This window comes from Dermochelys coriacea, chromosome 3, assembly GCF_009764565.3.
Source record: "Dermochelys coriacea isolate rDerCor1 chromosome 3, rDerCor1.pri.v4, whole genome shotgun sequence".
In the NCBI taxonomy this organism is placed as follows: Eukaryota; Metazoa; Chordata; order Testudines; family Dermochelyidae; genus Dermochelys; species Dermochelys coriacea.
This window is the reverse complement of record NC_050070.1, coordinates 19,985,019-20,008,355: the sequence shown is the minus strand read 5'-3', so window position 1 is coordinate 20,008,355 and position 23,337 is coordinate 19,985,019. Positions and strand designations below refer to the sequence as shown.

At 40.8% G+C, this 23,337-nt stretch overlaps 1 long non-coding RNA gene across 1 annotated transcript in view; it reads left to right on the top strand.

Moving 5' to 3' along the window:
- LOC122459617 overlaps nt 1–22,982 on the top strand; it is a 28,157-nt gene extending 5,175 nt beyond the window's left edge. The window contains exons 2-3 of the long non-coding RNA XR_006280422.1: nt 21,660–21,776; nt 22,816–22,982. This is a non-coding gene — a long non-coding RNA (uncharacterized LOC122459617). The remainder of the gene's footprint in view (nt 1–21,659; nt 21,777–22,815) is intronic.
- The last annotated feature ends 355 nt before the right edge of the window (nt 22,983–23,337 follow it).

Genomic DNA, 23,337 nt, shown 5'->3' with positions numbered 1-23,337 from the left:
GTGGTCTGGCGTCTGCACAGAAAAAAGGCGCGGAACGATTATCTGCTATTGCCCTGATGGAGGGGGGGCGACTGATGACATGTTTTACAGGGTTGGCTTTCAGGGAATTAAAATCAACAAAGGGGGTGTCTTTGTGAGAAACTGAATGGCCGCCTCAAGAAGAGAACTCAAAACCTCAAGGACAGAACTCAAAACTGGGTTTAGCAGGCCGTTGATTTCACAGAGGGAGGGAGGGAAGAGAAAATGAATACAAAACAAATTTGGTCTATTTCTTGTTTTGAGCCACTTCATCTATCTTTATACATCTTGCTGGCAGCAGACTGTGCAGTATGACTGCTAGCCATCGTCACCTCCTGGGTGCTCGGCAGAAGATGGAGCAGTAGGACTGCTGGCCATCGTCTTCTGCTGCAGATTAAAAGACAGTGCACTGCCAGTAGTACTCAATCGCCATGAGATGAAACAAGGGAAATGACCTGGCTGAGTCACTCCAGGCGCCCGGTTAAAAGAGCACCCAGAACTACGTTGACGACAGCTACCAGTCATACTGCACTGTCTGCTGTCAAAAGGCAATAAACTGCTGCTGTGTAGCAATGCAGTACCACGTCCGCCAGCAGCCAGGAGACATACAGTAACGGTTAGCTGAGCAGATTCCATGCTTGCCGTGGTATGGTTTCTGCACAGGTAACTCAAGAAAAAAGGTACAAAACGACTGTCTGCCCTTGCTTTTACGGAGGGAGGGAGGGAACGGGGGCCTGACGATATGTACCCAGAACCACCTGCAACAATGTTTTAGCCCCATCAGGCACTGGGATTTCTACCCAGAATTCAAATGTGTGGTGGAGACTGCGGGAACTATGGGATAGCTACCCACAGTGCAAAGCTCCGGAAGTTGATGGTTGCCTCAGTACTGTGGACACACTCCACCGACTACATGCACTTAGAGCATTTGTGTGGGGACACAACACTCGACTGTATAAAAACGCTTTCTACAAAACCGACTTCTATAAATTCGACCTGATTTCGTAGTGTAGACATAAGCACTTTCTAGATCTAAACACAATCTAGGCCTAAGCACTGATGATCAATTCTGCAGCTCCCTCATTCCCAGTTCTCCCCTCAGTGGAGACTGCAGTGTTAATCATGCTAAGTTTTGCAGTGATTTTGTGATATAGAAAAATGCTCAGTAGAGAATAAGTTGATAGCAACAGAGACATTTTCACTTAAAGACAGACTTCCAGAGGTGCAAATCTAGCCACTTACTGTGCCATCAAAACCTCAGCAGAGTTTTTTTTCTAATTGTGACATTTTTCAACAAGATGCTAGCATACAGGTCAATGGAAATAAATGTGCGTTAGATCAGGTTAACAGAAATAAGCTAGTATGCACAGAAAGCTTCACTATATTAGCTCAGCAGAATTTAAACTGAATAATTAATTCCTTTTACTATGTCAAAGTAAAGCCTGTTATTAAGCATATAACCTAAAAAGCAAGTCCCACAGATTCTGAAAATGGTTAAAGTAATATTGATAATACAGTTGGTGATAGTGACAAGTTTTCCAGCTTACACAGAGCCTTTCTTCAGGTCATTCTTGAGCACTTTGCTGGATCAGGGCCCTATAGTGCTTTCATTCATAGATCTAATAATTCTATGAAAGAAATGTAGTTAACAGTTATTCTTATTGTACTGAGACATAGAGTTTTTGCTCAAGCTCACCCACAGGATAGTGGCAATGCCAGGGACAGACCCTAAGTAGAGCTGCTTACGTTTTTTTATTCCTGCAGAAAACAATACTTTTTCAATGAAAATTCAAATACTGAAAAATTTTGTCCAAAACCTTAAATATTTAGATTTGGAAATGTTGCTGTGCTGCCTCAAGGGAGTTGTAGTTCAGTTTTCTCATCTCCCCATTCTCCTCTATGGGTTGGGCTCCCCAGTTGGACTACATCTCCCATGATGCATCACCATTTTCCCTCTGGGAGAGGAGAGGTGTCCCTGGTTGTGGTGGATCATGGGAAATGTAGCTTGGCCAGTGAGCCAGCCCATAGAAAAAAATAGTGACATGCGGAAACAGAACTATTGCTTCCATGAGGCACTGAAGTAACATACCCATATAGAATTAGTTCAGTTTTGTGGCCAAAAAGTTTCTGTTTTCAATTAAAAGAAGGTCAATTTTCCAAGGAACAAATACAGATTTTGAAAAAAAAAAAAGTTTGTCAAAAAACCAATTTTGCATTAAAAAACAAGTTTGATGGACTATTTTTTTAACCAGTCCTAAACCTGGGTTTCGAGGCTCACAGCTCTGCTTTTGTTAATTTACTAGAGATGGTCGAACAGGTTAGTTAAAAAAACAACTAACCCCCATATTTGCCAACCTTCATATTGTAGCAGAGCTTTTTTTTTTTCAAGTTTGAAAAAAGTACCAGTATTGTTTTCTCTTCACTTTTTTATTTATCTCATTGGTTTCTGTGATTCATATTCCAGCTGGTATTGGAGGCAGAAGTTCAAAATTACTGACATGAGAATTCTGACCTGACCTGAATCAGAAAGTACAGTACCAAAAATATCTTGAGAAATCTTTTCTGGCCAAGTTTTGCAGCAAGAAGGAATTTATAAAAGCACCTATATGAATTAAGCACCTTATTCCCTTATTGGCCCTTAACCTTCTTAAGCACTTTTGAAAGCCCCATTAGGCACCTAAATACTTTAAAAAATCTGGACCTTGGCTGTCTTTTTTTAAAATGTTACTCCCAATCTGTTAAATTTCAGGGCATGCTGCATGACCAATCTTTTAGGCATTTGAGAAGGTAGAGAGTTGTGGTCAAGAAGTTTTGTTTGTTGTGGGAGTTTTTGGCATGTTTGTATTTATTCAGAGATGGGAGGAATAGTCCACTGTATATTTTCTGTTATATTAAATTATGCCAACATAACAAGACCTTAGAATGGGCATCTCTGAGTGTTCATATAAATTAATAATGTTCAGTAGTAAACATTGCAAACTGAGTAACAGTGAAGTTGTGTCTTGATCAAGATCATAATATGATCATTGCTCAGCAAAGCATAAACCCCAGTCATCTGATTATCCCTCCATCTACACCAGTTTTACACTTGTGTAACCCCACTGATTTCACTAAAAAAAAGGAAGGAGGAGTAGTTGTGGCACTTTAGAGACTAACACATTTATTTGGGCATAAGCTTTGGTGGGCTAAAACCCACTTCACTGCATGCATGCAGTGGAAAATACAGTAGGAAGATATATATACACAGAGAACATGAAAAAAGGTGGGCTATTATCAGCAGGAGAAAAAAACACAGCGATATTGCAGAATTGGAATTAATTTGTAAACTGGACACCATTATATTAGGCTTGAATAAAGATTAGGAGCAGATGTGTCACTACACAAAGTAAAACCTATTTCCCCATACTCATTTTCCCCCTACTGTTACTCACACCTTCTTGTCAATTGTTGGAAATGGGCCATCCTGATTATCACGACAAAAGCTTTTTTTTCTCTCCTGCTGATAATCTTAATGATTGCCCATCTTAATTGATTAAATGCATCCGATGAAGTGGGTTTTAGCCCATGAAAGCTTATGCCCAAATAAATGTATTAGTCTCTAAGGTGCCACAAGGACTCCTCATTCTTTTTGCTTATACAGACTAACACGGCTACCCCCTTTCACTGTAGCTAAATACTGATTTACACTGGTGTGAGAGGAGACTTAAACCCCAGAAGTTCTGATTCACAATCCCATCCTCTAACTACTACAATCTACTACCTCTGTTCAAAAAAATTCAGCCTACACACAGTATAGATTTAAAACTAATGTAATGGAATATTTCCCTGAAGACATACATTTCCTGACTTTTTTTTCCCTAATGATAGTTATAGATTGTACGACATTAGCTAGCTTGGAGGTGCAAACACACCCCAGAGGAATAGCCTCATTTATTTTTCATGGAATAATTGCTTATTTTAAATAATGTATGCAATGGCTAGGTAATGAGTGGAAAAACAATATCTAAACTTGATTTGGTACCACTTTCTATTGTGTCTGTGGTTTGACAGCATATCATATTGGGGTTGGTCTCACTGGACAGGATAACTTATGTTTTCCTCTGATAGTGAAAAATCACCCTACGTTTTCCCAAAGTATTTCATATGTAGAATTCCCAGATTTCACCTTTTGATTTGAGATGCTGCTACAGTGAGAATAAAACAGAATTTTATTAGGTCTGAAAACTTTCATTGGAATGATTTATTAGAAGGGATGGAAACAAATAAGAGAAAAGTATTAAAGTTGAAATAGGACTTTGAGGCATTATGGGAATTGTAGTCTGACTGGCAAACCTGGCCAATAGGCACAAAGGGAGACATGAGCCATCTCAACTACAATTCCTAGGAGATGGTGAGGCAGCAAGATGGACGTAGAGATCCAACCCAGAACTCGACATTTTCTTTTGGGTCAAAAAACAAAAATAAAATGTTTCAACATTTTGAAACATCAACATTTTCCTTGGGACACAAATTTTGTTTTTTTATTAGCTAAGACAGATAGTATAAGTATTGGGGTTACTCTGTACCCCAAAACCCTAGGGTACCAGTAGCATGCCCCATGCACTGTGTCTCGGAGGCAAGCTCTATCAGTGCTTCTGCAGGTAGGCCTTGTGTGTGCTAGCCCTGATGGGTCCCAATAACTCAGACAAATTTTTACTAGAGCTGTCAGGAAAGGGGAAAGGTTGCAAAGACCCTAGGCTCAGAGGCTTAAACAGTTACAGTTCAAAATGAGTTATAATGGTTTTTGTTTGGGTCCCTTGGGGCAATCCAGTTGAGAGTCAGGACTCTTCAGCAGGGCCAGCCCACAACGTTTTGGCACCTGAGGCAGGGAGCTCAAATGATGCCCCCATGCCCCCTCACTTGGGCCAAAACTTAATTCTTCCTGTTCTACTCCTCTCATGGTACTGCTCTGCTACCTACCCCAATAAAGGAGAACTAACAACTTAAAATGCCTTATTCAAAAATTTTAAGAAACACTTAACTTTCAAAAGCCTGAACAGCAAATGTAACTTTTCTGTCCGCATAGTAAACACTGGCATTTTTATCTGTTTGAAAAATCAAAGTGGTGCTTTCCATGCTTTCTTGGTTGCAAAGATTTGAACTGCTTCCTGCTGAAGGTCCACAGTCTGGGCCAGCTCATGCTCTATTGAGATGGCTGGAAGGTCAACCAGCCTTTCCTATGTCATTGTGGAGCATAGCTGTGTTTTTATTAACTTCAGCTTGGAGAAGCTGTGTTCTCCACTGGCAACTGTTACAGGAAGTGTTAGAAGTATGTGTAGAGCAACAAAAGCATTTGGAAAGAGGGTGGTCATCTTCCTTGTGCACATATATTCCAGAACAGCCTTTGGAGTTGATCCTGCTGAAATGTATCTTGAAGGGGCTTTCAGTTCATCACCTAAATCACTCACATCAATATCACGCATGTCATCATGTGTCAACGCTGTCTCTAGTGCCTGGCATTGCTGGTGTAGGTCTTCTTCAGGTATAGTGAGGAGTTTTGGAATATCATACAACATCCAAAATACACTGCTGTGTTCCTTGAGCTGCATGAAATGTTCTTCAACTGACTATATTGCACAATCTAGCACCTGGTTAAAGAATTCAACTTTGAATTGTTGTTTGGGGTCTCTTATGGGATTATCCTGTGCCTTGTAATCAAAATGTCTTCTTCTTCGGTGACTCTTGTATTCTTGAATGGATGGGAAAATAGCTTCAGTGTGAAGTTCCTCTGCCAACTTCTGTGCACTGTTCAGAACGTTTTGAAATCACTTATCTGACCAGTAAGACTGTAGGTATGACTTTTCTTTGCTCAGTTGTTCCATTGCTCCAGATATATCAAGGTCAACACCTTGGAGTCTCTTGCTTACAACATTTATTTCAAACAGTATGTCGTGCCACAATACTAAGCCACATAGAAATTTGAAGTTATGTATGTTTCTGGTGATTCAATTCCCTCTGCCACTGTTCTCCCATGAACAGATCCTGTCATAGCATTTTCCTCCATAATGGCAACTATGGTATCATCTATCTTCCCAATTTGGTGTTTGATAGGCTTTATTGCCTCCACTCAACTTTCCCATCATGTGGCACTCAGTGGTTTCAGTGTCAGAGAGGATGTTCCCAGATGTTGCTTCAAAATTTGCCATCAATGAGTTGATGCAGAGAAAAATACATAGATGCTTCAAATTCCATTAAGAAATTCAGCAGCCTCACTAGAAGCTGATGCTGCATCACTGACCACTAAGTTCAATGAATGAGAACTGCATGAGACAAAAAAAGCCTGAGGATTTAACTCTCAGATCCGTGTCTGCACTCCTCTCATGTTGGCACCATTATCGTAGCCCTAACCTCTCATGTCAGCTATCACAATTCCCATATCTTCCAGCTTTTTAAGAAGCACATTTGTCATACCAGCTCCTGTAGAATCATCAATGTCAATAAATTCTAGAAAATGTTCTCTGACAGTCATCATTGGAGGGACATTTTCACTAGGTTCTGTTGTTGTTGTCACAAAATGCACCATTAAAATCATTTGTTCCATATGGCTGATGTCAGGTGTGCAGTCCAGAATAACAGAGTAATATCTTACTGACTTCAGATCTGCCACAATCTTCTGTTTGACTTTTGTTGCCAGTAACTGCATGATCTCATTTTGAATTGTTTTTCCAAGGTAGTGATGTGTGTACATCTTCTTAGATGCTCCTGGAATACAGTATCAAACTCAGCCATCAGCTCCACAATTTTAAGTAAGTTTCCATTGTTTGGCACATACAGCTGATCAGAAGTGCCACGCAGGGCTAGGTTTTGGGTAGCAAGCATTCTCACAATGGCAATGAGCCTTTTCAGAACATTTTGCCAGTAAAGAGACTCTGATGCAATCTTCTCTTGATGCTGATCATCTATGGTGGCCTTTAACCTTAGTCTCATCTCAGGCTCTTTCCACCTATGGAATGCTCTCTGGTGATTTGCTGCCTTCTCATGGCATGCCAGATTTCTAGTCTCTACAACTAGTCTCAAGGTACCACAAGTACTCCTTTTCTTTTTGTGAATACAGACGAACACGGCTGCTACTCTGAAACCAGATTTCTAGCCAGATTCTTCCAGTCCTTTGTTCCTGTAGAACCCAATGTGCCTGGAACATTAGACTGGAAGAGTTTACAACAAAAACAGTATGCAGCATTCTGGGTTTTTGAGTACGTAAGCCATGGCTTCTCCACTTTGTCACCATGGGGGATTTCATGCAGTAATGTGTTGGATGGAAACTTCTATTTTCATTGTCTTTGGGGAACATGAAGTTTTTCACTTGCTGTGGCCCATGCAGTGCAAGCAAGTCCCTCAGGCTACTGCTCATGTGGGTCCACAGTCCTGGATCATCTAGACTTAAGGAACTAAACTCAGCAACAGCTGTTTCTTCCACCTCAACCACACGCTTCTCTGTTCTACACTTTTCTTCAGGAATGTGCATGGTTACACCCATTTGAGATGGAGATATGGATGCTGCAGTAGCTGCCAGGTCATCTGCACTCTGACTAACTGGAAGATCAGGCATCTCCTCACCATCCACATCCTCACTGGAATGGAGGCTGGAAGGTTTACTGTGAACATTTGTGTCTATGTATCTCAGGAGAACTCCTTCCTGCTTAGATAGAAAAGCTTCCTTTGCTTTCTTCCTTTTTCTGAATGCTGCCCCAGAGGGGCCTTTTCTTCTTTCACTCATGACTGCTGTTCTGTGCCAGTTATAGTGGCTGTCAACACTCAGCTGAGGGAGACAAATAAGCAGGCTGGTAGTAGGGCCTGAGTGAGGGAAGATATCAGCATCTTAAGGGTCTAACTGGCTCCTACTACTTCAGTTGTCTGCCTGTTCTCCTCAAGTGTGTTCAGGGTAGCAGTGGGAAACAGGAAGCTCCCTGAGAAGCTGGTGTTAATCAGTCCTGTCTCTTGGGGGTGCTAGAAAAGTACATAAGAGGCTCCTCCTCCTCTCTCTCCCTTCAGCTCCTGCTGCTTTCTGTTATTCCCTCTCACCTTTTCTCCTGCCTACCTGTTATGTCTCTTGTGCCCTCCTTCCTCCACCACAGCACTCCACCATCTCTGTGCATCTAGAGCAGAGAGAATACATATGCACCAGCAGCAGACAATTTTCTACACTCTGGGTTGTCGTGGCACCCCTCGCCCCCAGTCTAGAACCTGAGGCATCCGCCTCAGTTCGCCTCATGGTAAGGCCAGCCGTGCTCTTCAGGTCTAGTGCCTGGGATGCCCTCTCCAGGCCAGTCTCTATTCCAAGAAAATAGGTGCTTGCAGATTTCCAGGCCAGGCTCAATTAAGTATCTCTCATTGGGGCCCCTCTGCACTGGCTCCCTGCCCAGCCACTACTGCTCTCCCATAAGTCCCACTAAGACATGCACCCAGCTGTAACATCCGGCACTCGCAGTCTGCTCCACATGTGGCTCTGCATCTGTTCCTGCTTCCAGTTTCTCTCCAGCCCCCTGTTTGCCATGTGGCTGCTGCTTCAGCTTTCAAACAGACCCCAGCCACTTCCTGGTTCAGCATCTCTCCCTTTCCTTGGCCAGGGGATAGGAAAATTCCTTGGGAGTTGTTGGGAGCTGTTAAAAGAAAAGGAGTACTTGTGGCACCTTAGAGACTAACAAATTTATTAGAGCATAAGCTTTCGTGAGCTACAGCTCACTTCATCGGATGCATTTGGTGGAAAAAACAGAGGAGAGATTTATATACACACACACAGAGAACATGAAACAATGGGTTTATCATACACACTGTAAGGAGAGTGATCACTTAAGATAAGCCATCACCAGCAGCAGGGGGGGGGAAAGGAGGAAAACCTTTCATGGTGACAAGCAAGGTAGAAGTCACCTACTACAGGACAGGCCCAACAAAGAAAACAACAGAACGCCACTAGCCATCACCTTCAGCCCCCAACTAAAACCTCTCCAACGCATCATCAAGGATCTACAACCTATCCTGAAGGACGAGCCATCACTCTCACAGATCTTGGGAGACAGATCAGTCCTTGCTTACAGACAGCCCCCAAATCTGAAGCAAATACTCACCAGCAACCACACACCACACAACACAACCACTAACCCAGGAACCTATCCTTGCAACAAAGCCCGTTGCCAACTCTGTCCACATATCTATTCAGGGGATACCATCATAGGGCCTAATCACATCAGCCACACTATCAGAGGCTCGTTCACCTGCGCATCTACCAATGTGATATATGCCATCATGTGCCAGCAATGCCCCTCTGCCATGTACATTGGCCAAACTGGACAGTCTCTACGTAAAAGAATGAATGGACACAAATTAGACGTCAAGAATTATAACATTCAAAAACCAGTTGGAGAACACTTCAATCTCTCTGGTCACTCGATCACAGACCTAAGAGTGGCTATCCTTCAACAAAAAAGCTTCAAAAACAGACTCCAACGAGAGACTGCTGAATTGGAATTAATTTGCAAACTGGATACAATTAACTTAGGCTTGAATAGAGACTGGGAATGGATGAGTCATTACACAAAGTAAAACTATTTCCCCATGGTATTTCTCCCTCCCACCCCACCCCCCACTGTTCCTCTGATATTCTTGTTAACTGCTGGAATTAGCCTACCTTGCTTGTCATCATGAAAGGTTTTCCTCCTTTCCCCCCCCCCCCCCCCGCTGCTGGTGATGGCTTATTTTAAGTGATCACTCTCCTTACAGTGTGTATGATAAACCCATTGTTTCATGTTCTCTGTGTGTGTGTATATAAATCTCTCCTCTGTTTTTTCCACCAAATGCATCCGATGAAGTGAGCTGTAGCTCACGAAAGCTTATGCTCTAATAAATTTGTTAGTCTCTAAGGTGCCACGGGTACTCCTTTTCTTTTTGCGAATACAGACTAACACGGCTGCTACTCTGAAACCTGGGAGCTGTTGTAATCCCTAGTTTGCAGATCTATCTGGGATAGATAGCTAGATAGAAGAAGAAAATCTTACCCCAATAATGTAGAAAGGGACAGCAGCTCATGCTTGAATCTAATTTTGATCAATAAAGGGTGCAATGTATTGATGGATGATTCAGTACTTAATTAAAAATCAAAATCTGAAAGATTCTGAGCAGCTGCAATATCTAGTGAAATTCACAGGTGATACAAATTCCCAGCATCTCTCAGAATCAGGCACTAAAAGAAAATGTGAGTGGGAAAAAATGGAGGCATGCAGCGAAGATAAATGGTATTTGAAAGCCTGGAGACTATTTATCTCTGTACTTTATATGGCCCTCACCACGACAGTGTTTGTGCACCTCACATGGTCATGAATGTATTCTGCCAATACACATGTGAGACTGGGAGCTATTATTATACATGCATTACAGGTGAGGAAATGATTGCTCAGAGGGATTAAATGACTAACTTATAGTCATATAGGAAATCTGTAGCAAAGTGATTGAACCCAAATCATAGTGCCCAGTGTTAACCATTACATCACCTTTACTTTATATAAAAACAAACTGCTTCTGAAAGTTGTGCTTTCGTTTACTTATGACAGCTAGTAAAGGTCATACTGTGTCTAACTCAAATCAGGAAAGGCGTTGCTTACCCTGTCCACCTTGAGGGGCCTCTACAGGCTGCCAATGTTTAGAAACAGATTCATTTTTGCAGATAGGATTTGTGAAACATCAAATTTAATGGTCTTCTACACTGTAAACTCTACCTGTAGCAAAGGGAATGTATTAAAAAAAATGCACAGTGAACATGTTTTTTGTTACGTTTTTTTTTTTGGTTACAGATTGTTTGTTGCTGAAGGGAAACATAAACGATTTGATGGATTTGGTTATATGTGAAATGGATATGCAACAAGGGAACTAGAAAATCTTTTACATTTGCAAAGATCAGTACTCCCAACCTACCATATAATACCCCATTCCAATTTCATCCAACTGTGACTGAGGGAAAAATTCCATAATATCAGTGTGCACTTAATTTTCATAGGGAAATAAAATTACAAAGTTTAGTAACACTATAAAATGTGCAGTGTTATGCAAGAGCTTAAAATTACATGCTCTCTAAAGTAAAATTATTATACTTCAGAGGCTCGCAAAAGCTTTCAAAATGAAGCAGTATAATCTAACAGTTAAGAGCTGTTACTTCTGGTTGAGTGGGAGAATAGAAACACAAATGCCATTGCTGTTAGGACCAAACAGGAGGACAAAGAGTGAAGGTGACTTCTTTTTGTGGTTTCTGATCTCATTGTGCATGCTAAGGGAGAGCTGAGACAAACGCAGACATGGTATTTGTATTTTCTATGCGAAAGTATGGGAATAGGGGCCAGGTGAGACTAAAGAAACATTCAGGATTACTAAGGCTATGTCTAGGCTGCTAGTGGTGTGATTCCTCTGCTCACATACCTATATTCATGCTAGCTCTCATGAAGCTAGTGTAGCAGCATCACCATAGACAGTGGCAATGAAGGCATGGATGAACCATGCCATGTACACCCCCTCAGTTTCAGGTGGGTTTGTACTCAGCACAGCGCTGCCATGCCTCTGCTGCCACTACCAGTCCTACTCTGGCTACACTGCTATTAGCATGAGTATGTGTGCATGAGCAGGGCAATCACACCCTTAGCTGGTAGTGTAGACATAAGCAAGTTTGTATAGGAATAGGTGAGTCCCAGGCCATCAGATGGTTACAGCTGATCACAGCTGGACAGAGGAAATCTACAGGATGTTCAGTCTTATGTGTTGACCCCACTAAATCCAGGTGTTGATTATAACCTACCCTCCATCCCACCATGGGAATGAGCAGACACAGCTGTTTTGCATGTGAAAACTTTTGAATGCTCTAGGTTTTCAGCATGCCTCAGAAAGGCAAATCATCCAACTACGAGGCCAAAGGGCTGATGAGCAGACAGAATAGCATAATGATGTGTCAACCATATCTGTCACTGCCTTGGCCCTAAATGGACATTCCCTGACATTAACTGTAAAGATCACCATGGTTCACTACTACATGGATTAACTACTTCAGGTGAAGCATGTTGGAAGAAGAATAGAACACTGGAGATGCCAGGTGCAGCCCCTGCTCTGAACACATCCTTCAGCAGCACAAAGAATTACAGCAAGACCGTTATTGTGGGAAAGGAGGCAAGAGACCTTTCTAATTTTCCACCATCAGATCCATGAAATCCTGGCCAGTGCAGTTATTTCAAATTGTGAACCAGCTGATCATCCTGGACTGTACAAATATTGGACCCAAATACCAACTACTGTTAGGAGCTCTCATCCTGCTATGTAGATAACATAAAACAAATATAAGACCAGAAAAACTTACGCTGCACCGTATATACCTATTGTAGTTTGGTCCTATCTTACACAGTAAAACTCTAGGAGCTCTCAGGATTGTCCAATGAACTGTGAAACAGATCCATCTTCCTTCTGGATGGTGAAAGCCAGTAAGGAGGAACCTTCTTCACTGTTAACAGAAATTATCAATGTCTCCTTTATAGAAGAGAACAAACCAACCCCTCTGAAAAGAACATTACTGCAATTTGCTCTATCTGGGTCTGTAGGTGGATGCAGTGCAGACACTCCAGTTCCTTTCGAGTGCATTAGCCCACCTCCTCAATGGACTGAAACACTATGAGCACACCACCCCTGTGCTCTGATCCTGCCACTGGCTCCCTCTCTGCTTCAGTTACCAATGCAAAGCATAGGTGCTGGAACTAAGGGTGCTGAGGGTGCTACCAGTGCTTGAAGTGGTTTCCATTCTATATAGGGTGCACAGCTCTCAGCGCCCCCACTATACAAATTGTTCCAGCATCACTAATGCAAAGGTTGGTCTGATGTTCAGAGACATTAATGAATAAGGAAACATCCACATCAGTGAAACCACCACCCTATATGATGACCATGCTATGTTACTCTTGGACAAGACATTTGAAAAAGACCAATACAAAGCATGAGAGCTGGAGATAAAGGCCTTGATCCTCCTGTCCAATAAACTGAGCTCAATGCAGGATCTGAGGGGAGCAGGGCAAAGGGGGCTGTACAGTGTAACAATCTTGGGGTTCATTAAATAACAAACCAATGAATGAGAAACTAATAAAACTTTAATAAAACAAACTGGAGAGTGTCTCTGGTGAACGGCTTCACATAGCCATGTGGTGTTCCCAACCCCCTGTTTTCAGGACACATCTCCAAATTCCTATGTTCGTAATACTGTCCCTTATGAGCCAGCATCTCTAAATTATAATCTTCTTCAAACATATTTCTACATCTTTCCTCTTAAAGAAAAACAAATTACCATAAATATATAGTAGATATAAGGATATATATAGATATAAACAGCTAGTAACTATCTAATAACACATGCATTAAATTCTCAACCCATGTAGTACATTTCCATAAACCCAATGTGTCAACTATCTAGAGAGGAGCTGTTACCAGCACATCATTCTCACGTGAGTCTTTTCTGCTCACTTTCCTCAAATACTCTTTCTCCAGGCATGTTAGCAAGTTTCTATGAGTCTTTCAGAGTGTTTAATTTCCCGCTCTGATCATCTCAGTATCAGCCTTTCATTAGAGTCTGAGTTGTTCTCTTGTTCCTTGACAGTTTCTCCTTTGTGCATTGATGATAAAGGATCAGTCAGATGGGAAATGTCAGAGGCCACATCTACTGTCCATGTGTTTGAACTTTCTGAGATTACTCGTAAATCCCTTAGATTATGTTGAAATGTGTCCCCCGGTCTGTCTGGACTATATAAGACCTTGGATGCAGCTGTTCTTTAATGGTACCCCTTTGGCCCCAATTATTAGAGGTGCAATTCCTCAAGCCCACTTTCTTGTCTGGGTTAAGAGATGGGAGATCACAGGCCTATTTGTCAAAATAATATTTCTGCTTCCATTTCTGATTTTCTTTCATCTTCCATATGGTTGCATTGTTATGAGATTTCAGGAAGTTATCAGTAATCGGTAAATTAGATCTGATCCTTCTTCCCATTAATAGCTGAGCTGGAGAAAAGCCATTCTCCAGAGGTATACTTCGGTAAACCTCTGGAGTAAATGCATCCGATGAAGTGAGCTGTAGCTCACGAAAGCTTATGCTCAAATAAATTTGTTAGTTTCTAAGGTGCCATAAGTACTCCTTTTCTTTTTTCGGTAAACCCATAACACTTTATACAAATCATCCCCACCGTCTAAAGACTTTTTCGTAAGGTTCTTTATTATCCATATATTATGCATATTTTCCACAAGTCCATTTGATTGGGGGGTGTCACAGAGTCCCTGGGCAATGCTCTGGAACTGCTTCCTACGAAGCCAGTCAGGATCAGAATTTACTGGGTGTGTAGGTCACAACCAAATAATACTTTTGCAGCTTTGTCATCATTCTTTGAGTGCTTAACGTACAATCATTTAGCAGTTTAGCACAGGCAGTTTCCTAAATAGAGCGATCAGGGGCTTGTGGTTGATTTCAACTTCCACTATCTATCCATAAATATACTGATTGAATCTCTCACAATGTTCCTAAAAGCTCCTCTTCGATCTGTGTGTATCTGGTTTCCACCTCAGTCAGTGATTTTGATGCATATGCCACTGGTTGCCAACAATCCTCATGATTCTGTAAAATCATTGCACCTAACCCAGACTGTGAAGCAACTGCTGAGATTTTAATGGACCTTCCTGGTACATAGAACTTCAACACTGGTTCTTGTCTTCCCATGATTCTTCCTGTTCTGCACCCCCATACCATTCATTTTTATTCTCTAGGAGTTTTCTCAAAGCTGCTGCTTTTGTGAATAGAAAAGGTATGAATTTTCCAGTATAATTAACCATTTCCAGGAACCATTGGGCACCTTTCTTTGAATGGGGACATGGCATCATTTCAATGGCTGAAATCTTCCTCTTATCAGGTTTTACACCTTTGTTGGAAAAGAAATGTCCCAATAAAAGTCAGTACTGTAACCCCTAAAACATATTTCTTACTATTTAATTTGCGGTTTGCAGCTCTAATTGCATCCAGGACTTTCCAAAGTCTATGATCATGCTCCTCTTTCATTGAACCCCAGATGATGATGTTTTCCACAGAGATATCCATTAATATCCATTAATATGTTCATAGATCATATGTATGGTTTTGTGGAACACTTTTGGCACTGAAACTAAGGTGAAGGGTAAGCATAAGAATTTGTATCTTCCAAATGAGGTATTAAATGTGCATATTTTTGAGCTTTCTTTAGTTAATTTTAGCTGCCAAAAACCTGAGGATGCATCCAATTTACTGAAATATTAAGCATTTGCAAATTGAGCCATAATCTCTTCTCTGGTTGATAGTTTGAATTGTTCTTTTTTTACAGAAAAGGTATCTGGGATCTAAGCATATGCATAGCTGGCTGTTACTTTTCTCCACAATGACTAAGGTGCTCACCCATTCTTTTGTCGCCTAAATTTTTTGTATCACTTGCATTGCTTACATCCTTGCAAGATCAGCCTTGAGTTTATCACAGAGTGCAACTGGCACCTTTCCACCTGGATGGATAACTGGAGGGACCTGCTTGTTTATCCAGATTGTATGTTCGCCCCACAAGCAACCCGACCCTTGAAAGGAGTCATGACATTTCCAACAGAGTGCCTCATAGCCAGGTTCAGTGAGAACACCCATTTCACCAGACTGAGTTTCTCACATGCAACCAGGCCTAAAACTGGTGTCACCTCTTTTGGCACTACAATGAATGGCAGTCTTTACATGGTATTTTTATGGTTTGATGCTAGCAATGCATCTCTCCTTCACTTATATATTTGTTCCAGAAAAAACAGTTACTTTTATTTGTGTTGGTCCCAGTTTTAGTCTTATTTTTAGTCTCTCGTAATCTTGTTCAGACAGAATATTAGTCTGAGCTCCTGTGTCCAGTTTCAGTGAAATAATTGTTCCATTCACTGTCATAAGCAGAATCCAGTCCCTCTCATCAGGCTTGCTAGATCCCAGTACATCAATGAAAAACTCCTCAACCAGATTGTCTTTAACTGAATGTACTTGACTTTTCCGCATTTGGGGTTCATTAAATAACAAACCAGTGAATGAGAAAGGGATCAAACTTTCATAAAACAAACTGGAGAGCATCTCTGGTGAAATGCTGTTTCCAACCCCTGTTTTCAGGACACATCTCCAAATTCCTATGTTCATAATACTGTCCCTTATGAGGGAGCATTTCTAAATTATAATCTTCTACAAATATATCTCTACATACAACATCTTCACCCAAACTCTCTGAATTTGGCACTGGTCATTGGCAAATTCAGCCCCTACTGGACATTACAGCAGCACACATAGGATTATGAAAGTAAAGCGGTATTTCCCACTAGTTACTGCGAAGATGACATGGTGATGGGTACAGCATAAGAACCTGAACAGAACAGAACAGATTTAATGCAATGAAAGTGGGACAATCAGTGGGATCAGCACCAGCACCACAGGCAAAATATACAAAAGCTTTCACATTTCAATAAGAAAATGGTAGAGTGGAATACTTGACGAAAGCAATCCTGGTCTTCTGTGCAATTGCAAGAGGCATTTTATACATAAATATGCAAAGAATTTTGATTAATGGCTTGGAAGGTAACAACCTGAAATTTATCATCTCCTGGCATCTTGGATAAATACAGTACTTAGTTACTTAGCTTAGTTGTTTTTTTAAAGAGTTCCTTACATAGCAGAAGGCAGAAGGGACTGGCTTCTCATAGTTCTTTTGCATGGAGAGAGAGACATTTTTTTTTATCTAAGAGCATAAACAAACTGTCTACTTCATATTCAGATGCCCAAATATGAACTGATCTTTATATTTGTTTCATGAGAATTCCAGGTCTAAATATACATTCATTATTGGGTGTGTATGATTGTGGACTAGTTCAGAGTTCATGTCTGGATAAGCACCAAAACCTTTATGCTAAAATACTCAAACTTGGGACCAAGTGTCTATACACTGCTAAGCATAATGCTTACCACCAATGAATAGTCCCACTGACTTCTATACCTCAGATTTTCTTATCTACAAAACTGAGATAATAACACCTATATGTGGGACAAGGGAGATAGTAGCTTAATTTATTAATGCTTGTAAACTGCTTTGTGATCCTCCAGTGGAAGTTTCCATGGAAAGAACGAAGTAATAGTAATATTATTCTGAAGCAAGTAAAGTTAATTTTGCTGAAGTTCCCGATGTAACAGGATAACATTTTAATGAGATTAAGAACATATTTAAGATTGGCAAATTTATAAGATATCCTCAGAGGATACAAGCGTGTAAAGCTGTTTGGCATAACTTTTGCAATTGCATTTGTAATAGTAATTGGATATTATGAGACTGTGAATAGTAGAGAAATGCAATTGGGAGTTCTGAGTTGTGAATTGTATGACATATTTTATTGCTTAGACCCTGAGAGTTGCTACTGTTACAGCATCCAAATGGGGCTTTCTTTGATTTATTTACATATGTACAGTATTTGACTAGTATTATGCTCACTTATTTATATTTATATCAGCTATTTGATCACATGGTGATGTGAAGAAACTGTTGCAATATTGTAATCTAAAATTTTATATTTTCCTACTTGCAATAACTGTGACATACTAAAACATCTGTAATCATTTCTGTGTCAGACATGAGAATGCAGATGGAGATTCTAGGACCTGATAACAAAGTGATTTGCTAATAGGTGCTAAAGAAATTTACTTGTGTTCAGAGGCGTTCACAATGGGGAGCAAGCAGGAGCACAGCCTCCACCCCAATAATCAGCAAGGGCACAGAACTCCTCTGGACCCGGGACTGTGGTGGGGAGAATGAGCTCCTCTGGCCTTGGGGCCGTGCGGCGGGAAGTGTGAGGAAGGAGCAAGCTCCTCCGGTCCTGGGGCCATGGCAGGGACACAGAATGTGCCCCTCCAGATGTAGTCAAATTTAAATTCCTGTGCATGCCCGTGTGTGTGTGTGCGCGTGCATGTATTGTTTCTTCATAAGAACCTGAGTTAGGCCTGATTTTGAATGAAACTGTAGTAATTTGAGATAATTAGCACAGGTCAAAATGAATTTTTTCCATCATGGAAAACTGAAATGACAGTTCCCTTGCTGACCACCTAGAAGGCTGACAATTCCACTTCCATCTGCCTTCCAGTTCGCCCAAAGCTGAATTTTTTTGGAAATTCTTTCTAATGAAGATTTTATGTTTTTGACATTTTAGGATTTTTTTTTCAGAAACATGAGAAAGTTCTATTCTCACCCAGTTTTAGAGATGACTTAATAGTCTTTTGGATCTTTTATTCTCTGCTATCCAGAGGAGAGGACAAGATGGCATCATTCAAGTTTTGGGTGGTTTCCTTTACAATTGTAAGATCTAGAAATGTAAGGCAATATTTTTAACTATAGGTGCCTGAAACAGTGTAGTGCACCTTAATCTGTACTTAGGCACCTTATTAAGTGGCTTGACTTTCAGAAATGCTGCGCACTTGCATCTCCCATTGACCTGAAATCATAAGGTGCACATCTTCAAAAGGGGTACTTGTGGCACCTTAGAGACTAACAAATTTATTAGAGCATAAGCTTTCGTGAGCTACAGCTCACTTCATCACTCTTAACAGAACTCCTTTATAGAAGGAATATAACTGAAGTCCTGGTCAAGAATGATCCTATAGCATTATTCACAAAATTAGATGTTGTTAGCCCCATTTCCCCAAATGGCAATGCCACATTTTACACAAATAAGCTCCCTCTGCAATTTCAGTTTGAGGAAATTAATTTTTATTTTATTGTTTTTGTAGGAAACCAATCCATTTCTTGTGGTGGGATCAGTTCTCTGTCCTATTTAGTATCTGCTCTCCAGACAGTCTGAGTCCTCAGAGTGGATTTCATGCTTGCTCTGTCTGACCTAGATTTGAGCAGCAATAGTATTTGCTCTTGATCATAGATTCGCATGTCCTGGTTCAGACTGTACTCAGTGCTAGTACTGGGGTATAGAATCATAGAAGATTAGGGTTGGAAGAGGCCTCATGAGGTCATCTAGTCCAACTCCCTGTTCAAAGCAGCACCAACTCCAACTAAATCATACCAGCCAGAGCTTTGTCAAGCTGGGTCTTGGATGAGGCTACTGTTTTGTCTCAGTTTTTCAGCAGTCTTTACTCTCAAAGATGTGGAAGACATTGTTGCCCTGTACATTTTAACCTCAGATTCTTGAGCTGTCCCTTATAAAGCAATATTGGCCAATTCTTATATTCTTCTTTTATGGCATAATGATACCCTCTTGAACTTAATTATGGTGTCTTATAGGATCCCCTTCCACCCTGTTATTTTACATTAATACACTAGTGTTCTGATTATCTAGGCCTCTCTGTCTAAGACATGTCCATAATTTCTTCCTGTTTTTATTCCTTGCCATTGACTCCTGATTATACAAACTCCCAATTGTCTGAACAAATATGATGTGACCCTGCTGTTTGGATAATCAAACATACTTCCTCCTCTAACTGGACCTTACTCACTGAGGGCCCAATCCTACCTCCGCTGTCATCAATGAATAGGTTCCTACTCACTGTAGATGGACCAGAATCTAGATTTCTTAGTTCTTCTTTAATTGCCTTGCCAGAAATAATTTGCGTTGTGTGAACCCTTTCCTACTATGCTGAATTCAGGTGGCTCAGAGTGGGTGTTGCATATTGCCCTATTATTTACAGATTCTCAATCAGTGTATCTGTCAATTAGAGTAGATCTAGACTATCTTCCCCTCTAGTGGGTGTCTCCACATTTTGGATCATAAAGTTGTCTTTATTACTTCAGAACCTCTTTGATAATGCTTGCTTCCCTGGATTTATTACTTAAAACAAATACTGAAGTAGTTAAACATCCTGCTTGGACATAATATTCCCTGTGGGTTTAATAATCCTGAGAGCTGGCCAAGGAATTTTTAATTTTCTCTCGAATTATCATTCTTCTCCTCCTCATTTTGCCTTTATTGTCAGTTCCTTGTTTCCTGACTCAAAGGACTTTAGACCTATTCTCTTCATTGTGGATGTGTAGTGGTCTGACATTAGACACTGAGCCACTCTTCTTTCTGTTCTCCTATACATTCTGTATCTATTCCTTGTTACTAATTAATTATTATCACTGATTTTTTAAGGTTCAGATCTTCATCTCCTATCATTATGATCAATGATCAAATTTATAACACTTTAGCATCTGCCCTGTATGTTGCAGTAACGATTAAAGGCCTGAATGAGGACAGGAGCCCTACTGTTCTGGACAGTGTACAAACAGAAGGGTACCGTCTCTCCCCTATGCTGTCATTCTGGCCATGAAAATCATCCCAACAGGTTTTAGTTATACTAACTAGAGCACAATTGCCATGATTTAATAACAGTTCTAATTTTCCTGGTTTCCTAGATTACTTGCATTTGCATACAGAGGCTTTATTATTGCTCTTGTTAATCTCCATCTTTTGTCGTCTTTGTGGTGGCTGATTTTTATTTCCGCTTCTACACTCTGAATATCTAAGAGTCTAACATTCCACTTATGATGCTAGGTACTTGGCAGATTTAGTGGACCTTCAAACCAGCTGTATAAAACAACATTTCCATGGGGTACTACGTTTAGAAATGTATAGTACACATAAAAGCAGCTAGTGCTCAGCTGAGAATATTACTGTGTTTAGAACCACACAGGGCTCTTTCGAACCCCATTAAACGTTATGATATGTACACAGGGATAGCGCAAGAGAAAACAGTATAAAATATTAGTTTACAATGATCAGATTAATGTGTATTCATCTGAGCCACCTGAATTCAGCACAGTAGGAAAGGGCTTCACACAATGCAAAAGGGCAAGGGCATTATTTCCAGCAATAAAAAACCTGTAGCTGGCCTTTATCAGCTGATTCAGGTTTGCAGGACTCAGTCTGTGGGCTATAAAATTGCAGTGTAGATATTTAGGCTCATGCTGGAGCTCAGACTCTGAGACCCATGAGTCAGCTGAAATGGGCCAGCCGCAGGTGTTTTACTGCACTGTAGACATACCTTCAGTGTATCCCTTGCTGGTGCTCAGGCAATGAGGAGAAGAAAGAAGCAGCTCTTTACTCCATGACTTGTATATTTGCTGCAATGAAGAAACTTTACTGCTTGAGAGATGGGCTGAGAGTGCCCAGGGTCATAGCTTAAATAAGTTTACTGGTATTTGAAGTACTGATCAAACTAGCTGGGTATAGGTGGGACTGGGGGATAGTTTTTGTTCCAGGAGCTCTAGTAAAGGCTGATGCAGAAAAAGCTATAGATCTCATTCTCCCTTTGCATCAGTGCAGAGAGAGTGCAAAGTGGGTTTGTGATTACATAAGGCATAAAGTAGTGGAGAATCACATCCATAGTTTTTTAAAGATCATGACAAAGAAAACTCAACAATGTTTGCATGTGAAAGAGTGTTGGTATTCGGTAGGTACAGAAAGGTTCCCCTATCTCCTCCAGAATCTCCAACAGAGCATCTGAGATCTTTATAGCTCTCATGAGGTCCATAGAAAATACTCAATGTATCTATCTCTAGTGTTCATAGCCTGTTTTTCTTCTTTTCATTCTTTCCTAGGGTTGGACAATTGCTTCTTTTCAAGAGAGGCAGAATGGTCTAGCAGACTGCACCCAGGGCTGGAGCCAAGAACTGCTGAGGTCTAATCCTGCAACTGACACAGTGTGTGACTTTGAGGTAGTCATATAAACTTTCAGTTGCCCCATCTATAAAATGAGACGAATACTTACCTGTCTCCCAGTGGTGTGGATTCATTAAATAATGTTTGCACAGAAAGCACAGAAAAAAGGAAAGCACTCTGTGAGTGCCAAGTATTACCTCTGAGGTATTGTTTCTCAGTGGCAGGTGCTAATATACTATATCATGGGTGACCAATATACTTGTGTATGGCATTAAATTATTTCTAAGCCAATCATTGCAAAGGAAACAGCTTTAAAGGGGCTGATTCTCCTCTTACACCAATTTTATGCTAGTATAACTGTCAGTTTCAGGGGAATCATCCCTAAATTTCAGCAATGTAAATAAGATGGCATCATGTCCTGAGAAGCAGGGTCTTCAAGCCACTTTATAGTTGCTATGTAAAGGGGCCATAGAACTGTGTGGGCTAACTTATATGCTCAGTAGGCCTATTGACATTAATAAGTTTGTATGGGTACACACACAATCGGACCCTAAATAGGTAATAGATCATTTATTCAACAAATAGCCTCTTTTTTCTTCCCATAAATATATCTGTGAACAGGTCAGAGATTAATATATTCATAGATTACAAGGCCAGAAGGGATCACTGTGATCTTCTAGTCTGACCTGTATATCACAGGCCATAGAACTTCCCCAAAATAATTCCTAGGGCATAGTTTTTAGAAAAATACCTATCTTGACTTAAAAATTGTCAGTGATGGAGAATCCATCACAACCTGTGGTAAATTGTTCTAAATGTTAGTTACTCTAACTGTTAAAAATATCCACCTTATTTCCAGTCTGGATGTGCCTAGCATCAACTTCCAGCCATTGGACTGTGTTATACTTTTCTCTACGAGATTGAAGAACCTATTACTAAATATTTTTCTCCATATACACTTATAGATTGTAATTAAGTCAGCCCTTAACAGTCTCTTTTTTAAGCTAAATAGATTGAGCTCTTTGAATCTATCACTAAAAAGTATGTTTTCTAATCCTATAATCATTCTTGCGGTTCTCCTCAAACACTCTCCAGTTTGCAAATATCCTTCTGGAATTGTGGACACCAGAACTGGACACAGTATTCTAGCAGTGATCACACCAGTGCCAAATACAGAGGTAAAATAAATTCTCAGCTCCTACTCAAGTCCCTCGGTTATGCTTTCAAGGATTACATTAACCCTTTTGGTCACAGTGGCACACTGGGAGTAGATCTTCAACTAATCAACCACCAACAACCCAAAATCCTTTTCAGTCCCTGTTTCCCAGGATAGAGTCCTCCATCCTCTAAGCCCTGGTCTACGCTAGGAGTTGAGGTCGAATTTAGCAGCGTTAAATCGATGTAACCCTACACCTGTCCACACGACAAAGCCCTTTTTTTCAACTTAAAGGGCTCTTAAAATCGATTTCCTTACTCCACCCCGACAAGGGGATTAGCGCTGAAATCAGCCTTGCCAGTCGAATTTGGGGTACTGTGGATGCAATTAGATGGTATTGGTCTCCGGGATCTATCCCAGAGTGCGCCGTTGTGACTGCTCTGGACAGCACTCTCAACTCA